Below are 15371 nucleotides of genomic sequence, written 5' to 3' on the forward strand. Positions count from 1 at the left end.
CCTAGTTATGTCTGCTAAAAGGACCTAGAATCAATGAGCACACCAATTACCCAGATTTTGGTTTCTAAATACTACTTTTTTTTTTTTTGGCCGCGTCAGGTCTTAGTTGCGGCATGCGGGATCTTTCGTTGAGGCGCGCAGGCTTCTCTCAAGTTGTGGCATGAGGGTTTTCTCTCTCTAGTTGTGGTGCATGGGCTCCAGAGCGCGTGGGCTCTGTAGTTTCTGGCACGCGGGCTCTCTCGTTGAGGCGCACGAGCTCAATAGCTGTGGCGCGCGGGCTTAGTCGTCCCGCAGCATGTGGGATCTTAGTTCCCCAACCAGGGATCGAACCTGCGTCCCCTGAATTTTAAGGTGGATGGATTCGTTACCACTGGACCATCAGGTAAGTCCCTCTAAATACTATTTTCTATTAAAAGGAGCAAGAATTGATTCTAAGCCTGGGAAAGTATGGGTTAGCCAAAAAGTTCGTTCAGGTTTTTCCATAAGATGTTCCAGAAGAACCCAAACAAACTTTTTGGCCAACCCACTACAAGATGAGCATTGGAACATCATTTTACGTTAGAAGGAAACTACTCAAAGAATAATGAGGATTTGTCAGAAGGACGTACAAGCGAGCTAGATGAGTTTTCCACTGGCCAAATCTGGGACAATTTCAGAATTGGAATAAATAACAGTAATGGTTTACAGATCACTGAATAAAAAAAAAAAGTTCATGAGTTCATGCTTATAAAAATAAATAAATAGATAAATAAACAGAAAAAAAGGAAACCTCTTCCTTACAGTGGAAAGCCCATTAATAAATGTAGATAAAATGATAGTATTAGAAAATCACTATTTGACAACCATCATAGTAATAACTGATTCAGGCAAGAAGCATCAATGGATGCTAAAATAATGGAAGTTTGAGGAGTAACAGAATATTTATAACTTCAAAGTCATCTCCTCATAAGACACTTTAATTCCAAAGGGGAAAATCGTAAATTTACAGTAGAAAACCTGGCAGATACTTCCTAAACAAAGTGATTAAAGTTAACACCAACAGTAATAGGACAAATCAATATCATGCACATTCTGCTATGATACACTGAAAAGAATACGCATCACTTCTCTGGTATTCTTGTCAAAAAGACTATTTCTTACATCTCTTCATGTGAAAACTCAGACTAAAGGACATTCTATTTAGGTGCATATTTAGTAAAGAGACATGCATACTTTTAGGTAAAGAGGCATCGCGCACATATAGGTAAAGGAACAAAACACACAAGCAATCATACTTAAACGCTCATTAAAAACTTATCTATCGATGATTATCGCTTAAATCAATCATTTATTTCTGGGGGGGGTCACAAAATGATGATCTTTTATTTCTATCAATTCTTCCATATTTATTAGCTGGAATTCTTCTGTAAAGGGCTACTTGATTTCCCTGAAGTATAGCTAATACAGAAGATAGGGCAAATGCTGAATTCTTTCCTTTAAATTGCCAATTTTCAGACTAAGGAATTAGTGCCCTAGTTTCTCCAATGGTTCCCAGTGAGATGTTAGGTATTTCTCCTTTTATCATTGTGATATATATTATTTTATGTATTAAATGTGTTTCAATCAATTGTGTAGGGTGTTTTGTTTCATTTTCGAGACTCAAATTTTCTCATCTTTGGCCAATAGAAGCCACTCATGCATTTGAAGTTGAGTTTTAGACACAAAGAATTTGAAGAGCTTATGAGATATCCATTGGTTCTGAAACAGGAGACAAAAAAAAGAAAAATACTATAGAAGTATAATTCTTATTCCTAAGGCATCCTAACCACCATACAGAAGTGCCTGAGAGGATTTTTTAGTACAAATTAAGATTTTAAAATTAATATATTCACTAAACATTTACTTCATCTGTCTGGGTTTTTTTTCTTTTCTTCTATTTACAATATGATGATTAATGTGTCCCAGTCTATTAGACAAGGTTCCTACCCTCAATGAGCTTAGTAGGAAAGATACCATAACTGTTTATCTTACATGCCAGGTGACAAATACAGGTCAGGACAAACATATCGCAGAATTAGTGTTACAGAAATAGAAATAAGGGATTATATCCAGCTCAAGTAATCTTAAAAGAATTATTTAAGTCAGAACCAAAAGTAGACTTTGATATGCCAGGGAATTGGAGGAAAGGCATGGGGTGTGTGGTGGGCAGAGCCAGTGCAGGGAAGGGCATATTAGGAGTGATGAAGAGGAAGGAAAATGCAAGGCAATTTGAGGGCAAGGTGAAGGGAGTAGACTATTTATAAGAATAGCACTATCTAAAAGAACTTTCTACAAAGTGGACATGTTCTATATCTGTGCTGTCCAGTACAGTAGTCACCAGTCACATGCAGCCGCTGAGACTAAAGAACTGAATTTTTAGTTTTATTTAAGTTTATTTAACTTAAAACGAATAGCCACCTATGGCTAGCGCTTACCATACTAGACAACACACTATTAGAATAAAAACTCAGAACGGGTACTTTTTTTCTGTTGAATAAACAAGTGAATGAACAAATGAATGCATGATTGAATGCACACTCAAATGAATATTCCAAAGGGTATAGTATCTTAGGAAAATGTGGGACACAAATTTGGAAAACTATGTTAGAGCCAGATCATAGATGGCTTTGAACACAAACTAAAGAGTTTGAACTTTATTTGAAAGGTAATTTTAAAACCTCACTGACATTTTCTTAATAAGGGAAGCATAGTAATTGTTTCAGGGCAAGTAACCTGGCAGTAGTGAGCAGGCAGTACTGACAGGACAAAATCTGGAAAAAAAGAGAGGTGGGTAGCCTAGGTTAGAGATTCTCAAACTTTTTGATTTCAAGATCCTGTATTACTTTTCTAGGCTATCATAACAAAGTACCGCAAATGGGGTGGCTTAACACAACAGAAGGATATTCTCACAATTCTGGAGGCTAGAAGTCTGAAATCAAGGTATCGGCAGGGTCACACTCCTTTGAAGGTTCTAAAGAAGAATGTTTGCCTCTTTCGAGCTTTGGTGGCTCCTGGCAATCCTAGGTGTTCCTTGGCTTCTAGCTGCATCACTCCAATCTCTGCCTCTGTCTTCACGCGGCATTCTTCCCTATAGATCTCCTCTGTGTCTCTGTATTCAAATCTCCTTCTTCCTTCTCTTATAAAGACACCAGTAATTGGATTTAGAGCCCACCCTAATCCACCATATCCTCATTTTAACTTGAATACAACTGCTGAGATCCTGTCTCCAAATAAAGGACCAGGGATTACAACTTGAACATATCTTTTTGGGGACCACTCAACCCACTACAGACTCTGTTACACGCTTACAAATTAATGCAGTTCCCAAGGAGCTTTTTTATATGTTGATATTTACCATGTTAGATATTGATATCTACCATATTAGAAATTAAAACTAAGTGCCTATCTACTCATTTATTTTAAGACAATAATAATAAACTCATTGCATTTTAACTTACCACATTTTTTATGAACAATAAATGTATTTTCCAAAAAAATTTGTGAAGAGTGGCACTGTTTTATATGTCTGTAAATCACAATCAAAGATGGCTAGACTCTCACATCTACTTCTGCAATCTGTTACAATGCATAGTTTTGGTTAATGTATCTGAAGATAATCTGGCCTCAGATATGTAGTTGGAAAAAGAAGTGTTTCAATAGCTTTTACAGATAACTATAGATATTCTTCCTTGATAGTACACCAAAGCTCAACAAGTGGTCATTTTTTAAAGGCAAATCAAAACCACAATGAGATATCACTTCACACCTGTAAGAACGGCTATCATCAAAAAGAACACAAATAACAAATGTTGTAAAGATGTTAAAAAAAAATTGCAAATGTTGGTGAGGATGTAGAGAAAAGGTTAGTTGCTACTTGAACTACTGTCAGTGAACTTTTGGGGCTCTGTTGCATTGGTCATGTGGAATATATTGTTTATCTTTCCAATGTCAACACATTTCAAACACCATCAATCTCATCAGAAAAGTCTTCAAGTATTGGGAAGTTTTTTCCACATTTTCATTTTTGCTTGGAAGCTTAAATTTCACCACTAGAGATAATAAAATTCTGTTTGTTCATTTTTGGGAAAACTTCTGCCAGATATCAAAGTCTTGAATAACCACAGTTTGTCTATCAGTCTTTTTTTTTTTAATGGTGTTCCATGAAAAAAAATAGTTTAGCTCTCAAACAACTGCAAAAGTGCTCCTCCTTGAGACCATTGTACTTCAGAATGCACACATGCATTGTCAAATAGAGTAATAATACAACATGTACTCAAGTGGTAAGATTTAATGAAATTAATAATTTTCACTGATTCATTAAGGACATTCTTAAGCAAAACTAGATTTCTTTCACAAGTGTGTAGCAGTGAAGAATGCAATGATTACTAATATAGTTTGGCAGTACTGTCTTAATTTGAGTAAAGCACTACAAATTTACCCTTCATTGTTTTTTCACCATCAGTGACAATGAAAAAAGCAAATAACATCTTAGTACAACGATGAAAATATTGATAGTTATGACTTTGCATACTCCTGAGAGATTTCCAGGGACACCCACCCTACCCTGGGGAGTCCCAGATCAAATTTTGAGGACCACTGCCCTAGGTAATTGATTCTCAACTTTGAGGTGTGTCAGAATCACCTGTGACCAAAAATTAATGAATCAAATCTATTTGTACATTGACAAAGCACCATTAGATGAATCTTAGGTGCACCAAAGGTTGATAACTACTGGCCTACATGATACAGTGATAGATAAAACTAGGCTTTATAGAAGTGGGAATGAACAGGACCACCTAGAGGGGTGGGATAGGGAGGGTGGGAGGGAGGGAGACGCAGGAGGGAAGAGAAATGGGAACGTGTATATGTATAACTGATTCACTTTGTTATAACGCAGAAACTAACACACCACTGTAAAGCAATTATACTCCAATAAAGATGTTAAAAAAAAATCGTAAAAAGGAATGCTTCCAATAGAACCAATAAATCATTTCTTTAAAAAATACTTATAAAATAGAAGTCTTTAGCTGGTAATATTAAAAAAAAAAGATGAACAAACAAACAAACAAAAAAAACTGAAAGACTTTACAGATTGATAAAATGTGAGAATATGAAGAAAATCAACATATCAAAGGTTCTGAGTCTTAATTACTGAAAAAAACTGGTGATACCATTAAGAGAATGAGAGAAGTCAGGAGAAGCTTATCAAGGAACTAAAGAAATAGGAAGGAAGATGAACTACCTTTTTCATGCTCTTCCGGATTAGAATTAATCCCCTCTTCCTCTACATTTGTATCTCTATCTTTAAATTTTTCTTCATTTAAAAATGTTACTTTATCTCTCATTGTATTACAGTGTACTGTTTACATGTCAGTCTCCCACTCAGTAGAAATCAAACTCCTTGAGGACCTGAATGAGCTTGGGTGCACCAGTCCTGGGCTCTAACTATATGATCTTGGGAGTGTTACTTACTCCCTCTAGCCTCAATTGTCTAAAATGCGGATAAAATGGTCTACCTTTTAGAGTAACTCTAAGGATCAGAGAGAAATTTTCATAGTAACTAACATAATGCCTAACACAGTAAAAACTCAGCCAAGAACAATAATAAAATCAATTGGCATAGTGGTATTACCATTAAAAGTACTCCTTTTAGAGCTAGCAACTTTCTGATTAAATACAGACCTTTGCTAGTTCTCACTGTAAAGCATACCAGATACCATTCATCCTCAATTAATTACATAAATGATCAACTAATTTGTGAATTGAATTATCCAATTTATCCTGCCACAGGCTCATTAAGGCCTCTAGAAAAATGGACAAAGAAGAAGTATAATTTTATAATCTGTTTTGCTTTTTTGGAATGCTGCATGTCATTCTGCACAAAAAGTGGAAGAAAAAAAATTCTAAAATAAAATTCCTAAATTGCTAGTGGATTTAATTTACTCATGCTATCTTTAACCCTCATATATACCAATAATTTACAATTTACAGCAGGGGGACAAAATTATTTTCTCTATTCATGTAACTGAAACATACATCTGGTCTAAAAAGCAGCAGTTTGCAAGAAGAACTCCCCAGAGGTTAATGGGTTAATGGTTCTGGAATAGAAATGCAGTACAAAACTCTAACTAGTTGAAATAGGAATGGGACTGAGGAGAGAATGGGAAGGGGTAATCCCAGGGGAGGTAAGATGCAACTCTCCGAGCTGGCTTTCAGCCAGCACAGCTAAGCGCACATCTCCTGACTCGCCAAAAATAACATTAGGGTCTTTATGACCACAAGTAGTAAGGACTTCAGTTTTAGGTTTCATCTAAAAATAACTAAGAAAACAACCCAAAAAACCCATACATCAGTCAAAGTGTGATGAGAATTTTTTAAACTCTGTATCATGATTCAGTAAATGCTGTTTCTTTTACAATCAGAAATGATGCCTCCCCCAACCCCATTATTTCTACATGGCATGCTTGGAGGAGGCTGTAGCTCCTTCGAGAAAAAACTCTACAATATCATAGTAGGATGCTTTCATTGGTAAGTAAACAAAAACTCAAAGTGGCTTAAAATAACACTTCTCCAGCTTTTGTGTGTATTCTGATTCAGTAGGACTAGGGTAGGGCCTGAAATTCTTCATTTCCAACAAGCTCACAGGTGATGCTGATGATGCCAGTCCATGGACCACAGTTTCCATACCAGGGATTTAAACCATAAAGAAATACATAGATTAACATATCTGGAAACCCAGAGATAAGACTGTTCAATAATGTCATCAAGAACCCATAGCTTGGGACTTCCCAGGTGGCACAGTGGTTAAGACTCTGCACTCCCAATGCAGGGGGCCTGGGTTCCATCCCTGGTCAGGGAACTAGATCCCACATGCATGCCGCAACTAAGGAGCCTACGAGCTGCAACTAAGGAGCCTGCCTGCTGCAACTAAGACCCAACACAACCAAATAAATATTAAAAAAAAAAAAAAAAAAGAACCCATAGCTTATCTATCTCCAAAATGTCAGCTTCATCTTAAGGTTGGCTCCACCTTCTTGGGTACTGTATGGATGATAACAGTAATCAGGGCTACATCTTTCCTTGGTCATGTTCCACAGAAGATACAGAGTGGCTTCCCATGGATCTCTCTTAAGAGCAAGGAAGAAGAGCCCCAAAGCTTAAAAAAATTTCCTTGCATCCTATTTGCAAGGATTAGGTCATGTGCTCATCCCTGAACCACCAAACGGCAAAGTAACCTTTGGACCAACCAGGCCCACCCCTGAACTGAGGTGAAATCAGCTTTCCTGATGCTTATTGGTTACATGGAAGTAGAGGAATCCTGAAAAAATCATGGGTCCGTTAGGAAGGAAGAAAGAGGAACAGATGCTTAGTAGGCTATAAACAACATCCAATATAAATAAATATTTTCCTCCCTCATCCCATCAATGTTATCATTTGGTTCTGAATCCAGTGCATCAACTTTTCCAGCTGTTAGAAATCTCATTAGACAGGGAAATCATCAAAATCTTTACTATCTTTTGTAGGATGGCTTTCAAAGCTCTTTCATCTATTAGAATTCATATTACAGTATAACTATAAAAATAATTTCAAAATACTTATCAATCTAAAATGACAGAGAAGTTTATTACTACAGAATGCATAAGATTATAGCATAATAAGAATAATAATGGCAATAGAATATATAGTAGTCTAGCAGTAACATAGAAAATAAATTCATAATGTGGGATATATAAATAAATAAATGAATGGATAGATAAATGTGAGCTTTGGTCTCAAATCTATCAATCTTTCCATGGAAGCAAGGCTTCCTCCTAGGGTGAATTATATGGTATGTAAATTATAACTCAATAAAACTGTTTAAAAAAAAAACACTTCCCTTTAATAACACAGACCAACAATTTGTGGAGAAAACTGTCTAAAAAAGACTTAGCCACAAGATTTGTCACAAATGCCAAACAACTACTATTTAGTTTAAACAAAAATCAGGGTCACAAAAACTGCGTCAGAGGTCTCTGAAAGCAATACCAAAAATGTGGGCTGTGTGATCTGACCGTCAATGTTGCTCTACCTCGCAGAACTTCTAGACTCAGGAAATTTAATATTCTCTAGAAAAAACACTCTCTGCTAGTAAACAGAAAGCAAAGGCTAGAGTCAACTATATGGGCTCAAAGCTTGCACAACAGTTGCTCCTAAGAAAAACTTGGCAAACATCTCAGTCATAATATACTAACAGAAGAGACTTCTTTTTAAAACTACTAATACTAAAGGAATGTGATCATTTTACAGGTTGGGCTCACTATTTTATAAAGGATTCTATCTTGTATTCGGCACTAACGTTATAAAGGGAGAACTATTAATTCAAAATCAGACCTATGATGTACAATATAAATTATTATACAAAGTTATCTCCAGATGTGGATCAATGCTATTCAACTTGAATTCTAATTGGTACCTAATTCAAGTCACTACATAATTCTGCACTACACAAATCTAGTGAAAGATAAAAATTTTAAGGGTATTATTTTTCACAATAGCCAAGGTACAGAAACAACCTAAGTGTCAACCAATGAATGAATATTGTTCAGTCATAAGAAAGAGGGAAATTCTGTCACATGCAACAACATGGATTAACCTGGAGGACCTTATGCTAAGTGAAAAAGGCAGATACAAAAAAACAAATACTGTATGACCTCACTTATATGCGGAATCTTTAAAAAAAAAAAAGTCAAACTCAGAGAAGCAGAGAGTAGAATGGTGATTAACAGGGGCTGGGGTGGGGGAAATGAGCAAATGTTGGTCAAAGAGTACAAGCCTTTGATGAATAAGTTCTGGGCATCTAACTACCTACAAAATGAAAAAGAAATGTCTCTCTGGCCTCCAAGGGCCTCCTTAATCTAGTTATTATTTCCCATTTAACCTAATTTCCTACCCTCAGTAAAAACTGCTGCTCTGAGTAAGCTGATTAACTTAACGGAAGTTTAAAAGAAAATTTACACTTTTTTTGCTTTTATGTATTTGCTCATTCCATTTGTAATACTTGAATTGCTTCCCTAATCCTAACTGTCCAAATTTTACCTGTCTAGCCCAAGTTCCATCTCTCCCTTTAAGTCAGCCCTAACAAGCCCTCCAGGTGATTTCTATGCACACTCAATATTGACAACCATTAAGATCTCGGGATTATGACTGGCTATTAAAAAACTGAAAACCTCTCTACGGCACTTTAAGTGAATAGGTATTTATTTGTCTCATATAAGAAAACGTCTGAAAGCAGACAGTCCAGGGCTGACATCCAATGACGTCAACATCCTTAGTGTATTGGTTTATCACATCATGAGCACAGATGATTGCTGCTCCTTCAAGACAGGAAGAAGGGACAAGCAACAAAGGACCATGCCAGAAATATCACTTCCCTTTTATCTGGAAAGTAAAAGCTTCCTGAGAAGCTTCCCATTCCCTACTAATAAGTCTTCACTTAAATGTGGTGGCAAACTGTACTTTCCAAAGGTGGCCACACCATCATATTTATCCCAGCCCACGTGTTCTTTTTACAATGTGATAGGTACTTCTCCAACTGAGAGGTCATATTCTCTCCCTTCGAATCTGAAAGGGGGACTTGTGATAGTTTTGACCAACAGAGTACAGCAGAAGTGATAATATGTGACTTCTGAGGCACCATCATAAAAAGAATACAGCTTCCATCTGGGGGGCTCTCTCTCAGGAAACTCTTAGAACCCAGAAACCACGATGAGACCACGTGTGAATATTCCAGCTGGGCTTGCAGCAAACACAAGCATTAACTTCCAAACAACAGGAAGGAGTCTTTTCACATCAATACAATCCCAGTCCCCAGTCTTGAGTCTTCTAGCTGCAGCCTCAGAAATTGTGGAACAGAGACAAGTGGTCACCACTGGTTTTATATGAATTCTTGACCCACAGGAGAAATAATAAATGATATTTGTTGTTTTAAGTCACTACATTTTGGAATAATTTATTAAGCAGCAATAGAGAACTAAAACAGATACGATTGGCCAGAACTGGGTCACATGACCATCTTCAGCTGCAAAGAACCTGGGAAATCAGGGAACATGATTGCCATGAACTTAGCTAAGGTGGACACACTGCCACCAAAACATAATCAGGGTCCATTAACAATGGGAGGATGAAAGTGAGTACTGGGTAGGCAACTAACAGTACATGCCACAACCACTTGGTTAGTACTCATTATCTACTACCTCATACCAACACTGACATTTTCTTAAATATGTGTCTTACATCCACTTAGTAGAATATATAACAGTCTTGAAGGCAAAGACTATTTCATTACAAAATGCCTTCATCGGTAGTTACCTTAAAACTATTAGCTATTTAACTTCTGAAGGGAAATATTTAGGTTATACTTTAGAAAGAACTTCTAGGTTCTAGAAACTGTGAGGTTCTGAAACAAACGCACAGAAAAGGTTTTATAATTTTTTTCTTCAGTTTTTTTTTTTTTCAGAATAATTTCTCTGGGAAAATGATGGTGTGACTGAACAATGGAATAAGCTTTGACAATGCCCTGCAGTATACAGACAAATATCAACTGACCCCAGAGTTAGACTGAGTCATCACAATGGTGTTTGGAAATCCTGTACAAAGCTGACCAATACAGGCACTAGCTCAGACTTTTATAGAGATAAACACTGATGCAGGCTAATTAACAACTGCAGGGTACTTTGTGAACATAAAGTGCTAAATATTTATTTTTAAATAATCACACTGATTTAGCAATAAATGATAAACTTACTCTTAGTGGAACAGTAACACTACTGTAGTTCCTAGAAATGACACTAGCCCCCAAGTACTCCTGACCGCTCATGATTTTCAGCGAGTCTCTATTTCTTTAAACAATGAGAAGAGTAATATAGAAATCAGATGTTATTGCAATTTAACTTAAAAATAAATCTTAACACTAGTCAGAAAACATTCCAAAACGTTTATTTTAGCTAAACAGAAATGTCACCTAAATTTAAACAACTCTGATTCATCATTCTAATAACTAAAGCTGAAAACAGCCACTTCAGTTGGTTATGAAAATATCAACTAATACTCACATAGTGCTTCAGAATTTACAAAGTCCTTTCATAGATAGATAGATCTTCCTATAAAATTATTATATATGAGTGCTTTGTTAACTGTAAAAATCTCTATAAGTTAGTAATTGAGCAATATGTGTTTACTATTATTCATCTACTACAGTATTAGTAATAATATTACTATTATTAGTAATAATAAAATTAAAGCTTATGAGGCAAGAACTTTTATGTCCTTTCTACAGATAAGGATATTGAGGCTGAGGAAGGAGAACTGACTGGTCCATAATCACACAGTTGAAATACATTTGGTACTTAAACTCATATCTTCTGACTTGAAATTCTGGGGTACTTTCTACTGCATCTTGCTATTTCTATAAAATGTTTACTTCTTCAAAGCATGATTCCCAAAGATGGGAAGAGAAAAGTGAAAGGAGAGGTCTATTGTTGAACAGAGAACTGTCATTTCTAAGGCTGTAGAGCAGGCCAGTCTCAAGTCATTGGACAACCCAGTAAACTAAGCTAAAGATCACAGAGAAAAACAGAAGAGAGATTCATTACAATATAGTCTAAGAAATGAAACCAACTGCAGTAGCTTCAAACTAGGAGCATTAAAAAAAAACTTTTTCACATTATAACATTTTCAGTATTGCCTTAAAATACTGCACTTTGGTTATCGTAACTATAAGCATCACTTTATTCCAGTTCAAGTCAAAACTGTCCCTCCCTCAAATATATACACTAAAGATCCTTTGAGTCATGATGCTTATAAAAACTACCTTAAGTTGTAAGTTCCTAGGAACTTTTAATTAAATTCATGAACACTCAATTTTACGGGACACATCTGGAAATGCCATGAAACTGAAATGTCTCCTGTCCGGTCACAGCACATATTAAGTCTTCATTAAACCTCAAAGCAAAATCTTAGGAGGCTGTCTGTACTTCAGATGTTCCCTAAGAGAGGTACAAAGTACAAGTGTTTAGGAATTATTTTCCTAAGAGAGCATACTTACCACAGGATTTAAGCTATGACTGGCCAATTCCAGCTGGAAAATATAGAAACCCAACAAGTCTTTAGCACATTCACTAGCAGATAAAAGGCATTAAATTATACTCAACATACATGTACAATTTATATGCAGTGGAAAAGCAATCAAAGCTGCAAGTATTCAAATATTTCTTTTACTTGAAATACCAATACGACTAACAGAGAAGCACTTCTACCATTACACTTCCAAACAACAGTCAAAGCATTAAGCAAAGTGTGAGACTTCCCATTGAAAAAGGCTTGGAAGAAAGAATTCTGAGTACTGAACAGCTTTTAGTATTACAATAAGAAGTAAGGGAGCAAAATAATTTTGACAACTGCATTAGGAAGCAAAGTTCCACTGGAAATAAAAACATGTGCATTGGAATCAGACATATCTGAGTCCTACCCTTTCCACTTACCTAGCCGTGTGGTTCTGGGAAAGTTATTTAACCCTTACAAACCTCAATTTCTTCAACTATAAAACAGGAATAATATAACCTACCTCATAAAGTTATTTAACATATTAAATGAAAAATGTTTGAAATGTACTCACTACAATACCTGGAACAAAGTAAGTACTCGATAAGGTACAGCTGTTTATAATTTACAGTCTTTCAAGTATTTCAAGATGATTTAAATAAACTAGACCAATTTCAACAACTACATACTTTTGCCAGTAAAACAATACAAACTCTGAGATACTAAATAAGGTCCTTGATCTTAAAAGGGACTTCAAAACCCAAACATTTATGATCAACTTTTAAAAGAAGTTTAGGTTTTCAAACCGTTAATGGTAAGAACGAGAACAGTTGTTCTCCTTCTACCCACATATATTTATTTTTCTCTCCTATAACAATCAAAATAGTATTAGGGATTAAAAAGCTATCATTTGATTTAATGTTTTATTTTTAATAAGACACTTCCCAGCAGAGACTGAATCAACATCAAGAGAATCAAAACAAGTAAGAGGGCTTTCCTGGTGGTGCAGTGATTAAGAATCTGCCTGCCAATGCAGGGGACACGGGTTCAAGCCCTGGGCCAGGAAGCTCCCACATACCGCGGAGCAACTAAGCCCGTGCACCACAACTACTGAGCCTGCACTCTGGAGGCCACGAGCCACAACTACTGAGCCCACATGCCACAGCTACTGAAACCCGCAGTACTGAGCCTGTGCTCCGCAACGAGATAAGCCACCACAATGAGAAGCCCACGCACTACAACGAAGAGTAGCCCCTGCTTGTGGCAACTAGAGAAAGCCCATGCAGAGCAATGAAGACCCAACGTAGCCAAATAAATAATCTTTTAAAAAAAATCAGTTATACTTAGAAAAACAAAAGAAATACCTAACTTTTAATATCCTCTATTTTAAATTATTTTAGTTGTATTGGAAGACAGTTAAAACCTTTAAACTACAGCTGTTATGTGCTTACATAGACTCAAATGTTTGGAAAATGTCCTTAAGTCTTATAAAGTCAATTAAATGCCTACTTTAATTCTTATACTCAATAAAGGAAAACATTCTAACTGCAGTAATTAAAGTTGTTTTCTTTTAAGACTAAAACTTTGCCTAGGACTTCTAGCTCTACTAAAACTATAAATTATCTGAGAAATAAAGTTACTGGCTAAACAAACTGATGAAAAACAGAAATGATAAAACTAGAAGCTTCCAAAAAGAAATCAAGATTTAGGATGTTAAAGAATTAAGCTCGGAATAAAAAATTTTTTTAATACAAAGTTGTTTTTTTTAACATCTTTATTGTAGTATAATTGCTTCACAATGTTGTGTTAGTTTCTCCTGTATAACAAAGTGAATCAGCTATATGTATACATATATCCTCATATCCCCTCCCTCTTATGTCTCCCTCCCACCCTCCATATCCCACCCCTCTAGGTGGTCACAAAGCACCAAGCTGATCTCCCTGTGCTATGCGGCTGCTTCCCACTAGCTATCTATTTTACATTTGGTAGTGTATATATGTCCATGCCACTCTCTCACTTCGCCCCCACTTACCCTTCCCCCTCCCTGTGTCCTCAAGTCCATTCTCTATGTCTGCGTCTTTATGCCTGTCCTGCCCCTAGGTTCTTCAGAACCATTTTTTTTTAGATTCCATAAATATGTGTTAGCATACGGTATTTGTTTTTCTGTTTCTGACTTACTTCACTCTGTATGACAGACAAAAATATGGAACATTTCACGAATTTGTGTGTCATCCTTGCGCAGGGGCCATGCTAATCTTCTCTGTATCGTTCCAATTTTAGTATATGTGCTGCCGAAGCAAGCACTAATACAAAGTTTTTAAAAGTGTAAAATTAAAACACTAACAACATATCAACATGTATGTACTTGGAAGTTAAGTGGAATTAACTCAATGAACACATTCAAGATAGACAAAGGACATACAATAATATGAACCAAAGAAATAATTTTTGTCTTTAAAAAACACAAGAGAGTATCCTTTGAGCAACCTCTCATATAGCCAAGATTGTATTTCAAATTGTTTATTTGAATTTAATCAAACAGTGAGCTGTTAGTACTCCATTAAACTCAAGATCCCATTTCTCTACAATGCTCTCCTTTGATAAGTTAAAAATCATAAAATAGAATATCATCCAATATTATTAAACTTCTAAATAAGGCATTAGAGTAATAGTACATACAGAGCACTAATGTTAAATTCCCACCTTGATGATCACAGCTCTTTGTATAAAATCCTGATTGATGATGTCTCACAGAAGTTCATATATCATATTAAATTAAAGGTATGGAGTTTTCAAATTATGAACAAATCAATTTTAAAGGAGAAGGAAAGGGATGGGGGAGAGACCAAAGTTTAGTTTCCAAGTATCTTTTCACTTTTTATAAAGAATGTTAGAATGTTTTCCCTTTAGGTATTGTAAGAGCTCAGGTAGGCACTTAATTAAATATGCATTTCATAAATTGCATGACTAGAAAAAGTGATACAATCATTCTACAAATATATACTGGACACTTAATCTAAGACACTATTCAATATGGATACTATTCTATATAAGCAGCTCTAAAGGATACATAAAAATAGCTCTGTTTTCAGGGAGCTTCCTAATATAACTAAGGAGCTCAGACATGAACATACAAAAATTTAAGTAACACTGCAAAGCAATAAATGATTAAAGTTCCAATTAAGAAGTTAAGACCATATGTATTACAAAAGAAGATAGAATTGATTGAGGCTCAAACCTGTGTGTAGAATCAATTGGTATCTAAAAATCAAGTG

At 35.8% G+C, this 15371-nt stretch overlaps 1 protein-coding gene and 1 non-coding gene across 2 annotated transcripts in view; both read right to left on the bottom strand.

Moving 5' to 3' along the window:
* The window catches only part of RAD51B (RAD51 paralog B), a 609003-nt gene that overhangs the window by 518455 nt on the left and 75177 nt on the right, over positions 1-15371 (bottom strand). The window lies entirely within an intron of this gene.
* LOC132421464 (U6 spliceosomal RNA) lies at positions 14294-14400 on the bottom strand. Its single transcript, XR_009518710.1, has one exon. It is a non-coding gene; the product is annotated as a U6 spliceosomal RNA (small nuclear RNA).

The sequence above is a fragment of the Delphinus delphis genome, chromosome 2 (assembly GCF_949987515.2).
Source record: "Delphinus delphis chromosome 2, mDelDel1.2, whole genome shotgun sequence".
Lineage (NCBI taxonomy): Eukaryota > Metazoa > Chordata > Mammalia > Artiodactyla > Delphinidae > Delphinus > Delphinus delphis.